The sequence below is a fragment of the Nannobrachium achirus genome, assembly GCF_963921795.1.
Source record: "Nannobrachium achirus genome assembly, chromosome: 15".
Classification (NCBI taxonomy): Eukaryota; Metazoa; Chordata; class Actinopteri; order Myctophiformes; family Myctophidae; genus Nannobrachium; species Nannobrachium achirus.
In genome coordinates, this window is record NC_137822.1 from 47,980,629 (window position 1) to 47,985,705 (window position 5,077).

At 45.2% G+C, this 5,077-nt stretch overlaps 1 pseudogene across 1 annotated transcript; it reads left to right on the forward strand.

Annotated features, from left to right (window-relative positions):
- Positions 1–1,974: 1,974 nt before the first annotated feature.
- On the forward strand, positions 1,975–3,405 carry LOC308299912 (E3 ubiquitin-protein ligase TRIM21-like; annotated as a pseudogene). Its single transcript has 2 exons — positions 1,975–2,265; positions 2,356–3,405. The product of its transcript is annotated as an E3 ubiquitin-protein ligase TRIM21-like (transcript).
- The last annotated feature ends 1,672 nt before the right edge of the window (positions 3,406–5,077 follow it).

Genomic DNA, 5,077 nt, shown 5'->3' on the forward strand with positions numbered 1-5,077 from the left:
TCTGTCTCTGCCATATATGGATTTGGTCGTCTGACAACATATAAATACCAGTAAGACTCCCTAATCGGGAGATAAGCGACCGTTATCTCCACAAATAGGCCAAACGTTTGTTTTACCAATTATCAAGACATACAGGCAGTTGACAGTTTGCCATGGTTACTCATTGAATTTGAATCTCCATATATGGAGATAACCTACGCATCACACTAAGTCTGACCTCACCAGCCCATATTTGGGCATGAGCAACTTATGTCTCCATATATGGAGATATGATGACATCACACAGTCCTCAGCCGATGATGTGGCGTGATGTCATACAATACACAAACGAGCCCTACAGTATAAAGGGGCAATTCTTGCCAGGAAAGAAGCATTTCTTCGACTCAGACCTTATCGCCAGGGTTGGCTTATAGCAGCTGTCGGTAGGACCATATATGGATTCTGTTAGTGTGGATCTCCTAACAGGGCATCATCTGGGATACAATCCCTTTTATGCCCATGTATGGAGATCCCTAACAGAATCCCTTTCATGCCCATATATGGAGATCCCTAACAGAATCCCTTTTATGCCCATATATGGAGATCCCTAACAGCATCCCTTTTATGCCCATATATGGAGATCACTAACAGCTAACAGAATCCCTTTTATGCCCATATATGGAGATCCCTAACAGAATCCCTTTTATGCCCATATATGGAGATCCCTAACAGAATCCCTTTTATGCCCATATATGGAGATCCCTAATAGAATCCCTTTTATGCCCATATATGGAGATCCCTAACAGAATCCCTTTTATGCCCATATATGGAGATCCCTAACAGAATCCCTTGTATGCCCATATATGGAGATCCCTAACAGAATCCCTTTTATGCCCATATATGGAGATCCCTAACAGAATCCCTTTTATGCCCATATATTATGGAGAAATCCCTGCTCTGAGTATCTGACATCAGTGTGATGTCACCTGTTTATGCCCATATATGGAGATCCCTGCTCTGCGTATCTGGTTGCTATGGTAAACAGTTGGTTGCTAGGGTAAAAAAACATGGTTGCTATGGTAAACAGTTGGTTGCTAGGGTAAACAGTTGGTTGCTAGGGTAAAACCATGGTTGCTAAGGTGGTTGCTAACGTACACTAACAGACCAGCAACAACAGACTGTTGCCACAGCAACGTACACAAAGGTTTGTGTACACATGTGGTGTGATGTCATACTGATGCGGAGATATGAGCAGGGCAAAGGTGTGACGTGTGACGTGTGACCGACGGACGGACGGACGGACGGACGGCCGGTGGAGGTTTTCATAGTAAACTGCTCCCTGACGGTCGCAACAATCCCTTTTATGCCCATATATGGAGATCCCTGCTCTGAGTATCTGACATCACTGTGACGTCAACTGTGATGTCACAGTGATGTGTCAGCCTTTTATGCCCATATATGGAGATCCTGCTCCGAGTATCTGACATCATTGTGACGTCAACTGACAGACCATACATGGTGTTCCATGCGAGCCCACACTGTTTCGTAGGAACAGTATTTCTAGTTTTTGGTTTGTATGTTTACCTAGTATTGCCAATCGATCGGTGTACTTGGAGGCCAGTCTGACATGCATGGACCTCCTTATTTGGGCATGGCTGATGGAACTCGTCGTCATGATGACATCACAGTGACGATGCAAGCACTGAGGCGCCCTGGGTATAAAAGTAGAGCGCAGACAGAGGGAACACCATCCGGTACGAAGCACTCTCCCTACTGGCCATCACCAACTGCTGGAAGACCACTTGAGCCTCCAAAACACCTTCAGCGCTTAGAAGAGGAGCTGAGCTTGTTAGAGCGAAACGCCAGGCTGACACGATACCCAAGGAACGTTGGAACTGTAGCCTCGTCATCAAACACAGCCACTGCGCTCTCTTGAAAAGGACGCCCTTGTTCCAGTTATTATCGTTTCTACAATTGTATTCTCAATTTGTAGAAATGGCTTCTGCCAGCAATCTCCTGTCCGAAGAGCAGCTCCGGTGTTCCATCTGTGTGGATGTGTTCACTGATCCAATCACCACTCCATGTGGACACAACTACTGCAACTCCTGCATCACTCATTACTGGAACACCAAGGATGTGTGCAGGTGTCCACTGTGTAGCAAAGCCTTCCACAAGAGACCTGAATTCGCTGTTAATAAAGTTCTCGCAGAGATGGCCGATCAGTTCAGGGTTCACAAGTTGAACGAAGAATATGAAAGAAAGACCGTGGCTGAAGTTCAGCAGATGGTCCAGGAGAGACAAGTGAAGATTCAGGAGGTCCAACACTCTGTAGAGCTCAGTAAGAAAGATGCAGACAGAGAGATAGCAGGCAGTGTGCAGGTCTTCACTGCTCTGATCAGCTCTATCGAGAGAAGCCTGGCTGAGCTCATTAATGTCATCGAAGAGAAGCATAAAACAACAGAGATACGGGCTGAAGGTTTCATTAAAGAGCTCCAACTGGAAATCGTTCAGTTAGAGAAGAGAATCTCTGAGCTGAGGCAGCCACAAACTGAAGACCACCTCCACCTCCTCCAGAACACCACATCCATCAACACCCCTCCACCCACCAAGGACTGGACAAAGATCAACGTCCCTCGATCCTCATGTGAGGGGACCTTGAGGAAACTCAGGAAAGCTTTGGCTCAGCTGGAGAAGACACTCCGCCAAGAGATGGATAATCTGTGTAAGGATGATGAGCTGAGGAGGATGCAGCAATATGAGGTGGATGTGACTCTGGATCCTGATACAGCAAATCACTGGCTCATCCTGTCTAAGAATGGAAAACAAGTGAGTACTGGAAACATAAGGAAGAATCTCCCAGAGAACAAATAGAGATTCTTTCCAGTTGTCAGTGTCTTAGGAAAACAAAGCTTCTCCTCAGGAAGGTTTTACTATGAGGTTCAGGTTAGAGGGAAGACTGACTGGGATTTAGGAGTGGCCAGAGAGTCCATCAACAGGAAGGGAGTCATCACACTGACCCCCAACAATGGTTACTGGTCTATAAGGTTGAGGAATGGAAATGAGTACAAGGCTAATGCTGTCCCTGCTGTCCGTCTCCCTGTCAGAGAGGAGGTCCAGAAAGTGGGAGTGTTTGTGGATTATGAGGAGGGTCTGGTCTCCTTTTATGATGTGGAGGCCAGAGTTCCCCTCTGCTCTTTCACTGGCTGCAACTTCACTGAGAAACTATATCCATACTTCAGTCCATGGCTTAATGATGGTGGTAAAAACTCTGCTCCTCTGATCATCTCTCCTGTTGCAACACACTCTCACACTCAAAACGTCAAATATGGCCTTTGGAACCGTATCCGCAAATGGAGCAGTTTGCCGTCGCGGGACGCCTGCGCAGGCAAAATGCGCCTTTCAGGGTTCATTCCCGAGCTGGCGTAAATCTGCCTTTTTAGGCGTCCCCGAGCTGGCGTAAATCTGCCTTTTTAGGCGTCCCCGAGCTGGCGTAAATCTGCCTTTTTACTGACCAATGAGAGACTAGAAAGACCTGTCAAATACTGACCAATGAGAGACTAGAACGATGTCAAACACTGACCAATGAGAGACTAGAAAGATGCAAGTGTGGTTGCCGTTGACTCTACTGGGGGAGCCAATCAGAGAGGGGGAAAAGGATGACATCACAATATCAAGGTATCGTGATGTCTGATTGGCTGAAGTTTTACATCAGATGATCAGTAAAAATCACACCCAATGTGAAGTGAGCGGTGGTCATAAAGTCTTCAGACTAGGATTTGAGTCTAGGATGTACAGGCTATGCTACACACACACACGTTTTACTATGGCAAAACGCTGAGGAAAAAGGCTACAGACGCACGCACAGCCACTCTATGGAGCGGTTTACCACCGCTCAAAAACACCAAGAACAATAGTTGGAGGTCACATGGCGTGAAAGAAATAGGCGTAAACTTTGATTCTGTCAAGGCTTTTCCAGTCCAATCCAACTGCATTCATAGTCAGAGCACACATTAAAACAACGTTGACCAAGGTGCTGCATAACAACAATAAAAACATAAAAACTATAGGGCTTTAACGACTTGTGATTTTTGCAAGTCGACTCGACTTGAAGTTGAGTTGAAGTCGACTTTATCGTTTGATGACGTCATCACATCACACACGACCCCCCAATTATTTTGGGGGGGTCCCCAGATGATTAACTTAAAAATAATCTCACTCAACTGTAAACAAACCAACATAAAGTTTAAGTGTATAGAGGGTATCTGCACATTTCTAAAGTGACAATTTAAGGACTTTTTAATACCTCTAAAATGGCAAATTCAACATTGTCCAAATTGTCAAATATATAGAGGCAGAAATTGTGAAAATAGCAGATCTACATGCTCACAACGCCTCGTGATGCGAGGCGTTGTGAGCATGTAGATCTGCTATTTTCACAATAGAAGGTTTTTTTTTTTTTTTTACTTCGACTTTCAACTTTCTCTGGTGGGAGTCGACTTGTGTAATGGAGTCGACTTAGTCGACTTGTCGACTTTTTCGTTAATGCCCCAATAGAAACAATATAAAAACTAGGGCTGTGCTAAAAAGTTCTAGAAGCACAATTCTGCCTCATCAAAGTTGATGGTTTTATACCTTGTCAGACAGGGTGACAAGCGACCTAAAGGGCGAGGTCGCACCATGTCTTGGCCATCCGGCCAGTTACCCATTTATGGAGACCCCTGGTACCCATATATGGAGATCCATGTACTGTATATGGAGATATGCTGTGAGAGCCAAAACATGCTTACTCAGTTGTAGGTTATGTGAAAGTCCTATGACGTTCATGACTTTGACTTCTGACATCATACATATGATCCGTTTCTTGCCCATATATGGAGATCCCTGTCTGTAGAACCAGCCACACAGATATGGGCTGTCTTGGCCATCTGTCTTGGCCATATATGGATTCTGTTAGTGTGGTATGTGTGGCCGATGTGGCCTCCATATATGGGCATTCCCATTTGAAGTCCTAGGCTGTTAGATATGGGCTTGATATTGATGACATCAGGGATCTACATATATGGGCATAACATATATGGGTTCGACGTGGGTTAACGTT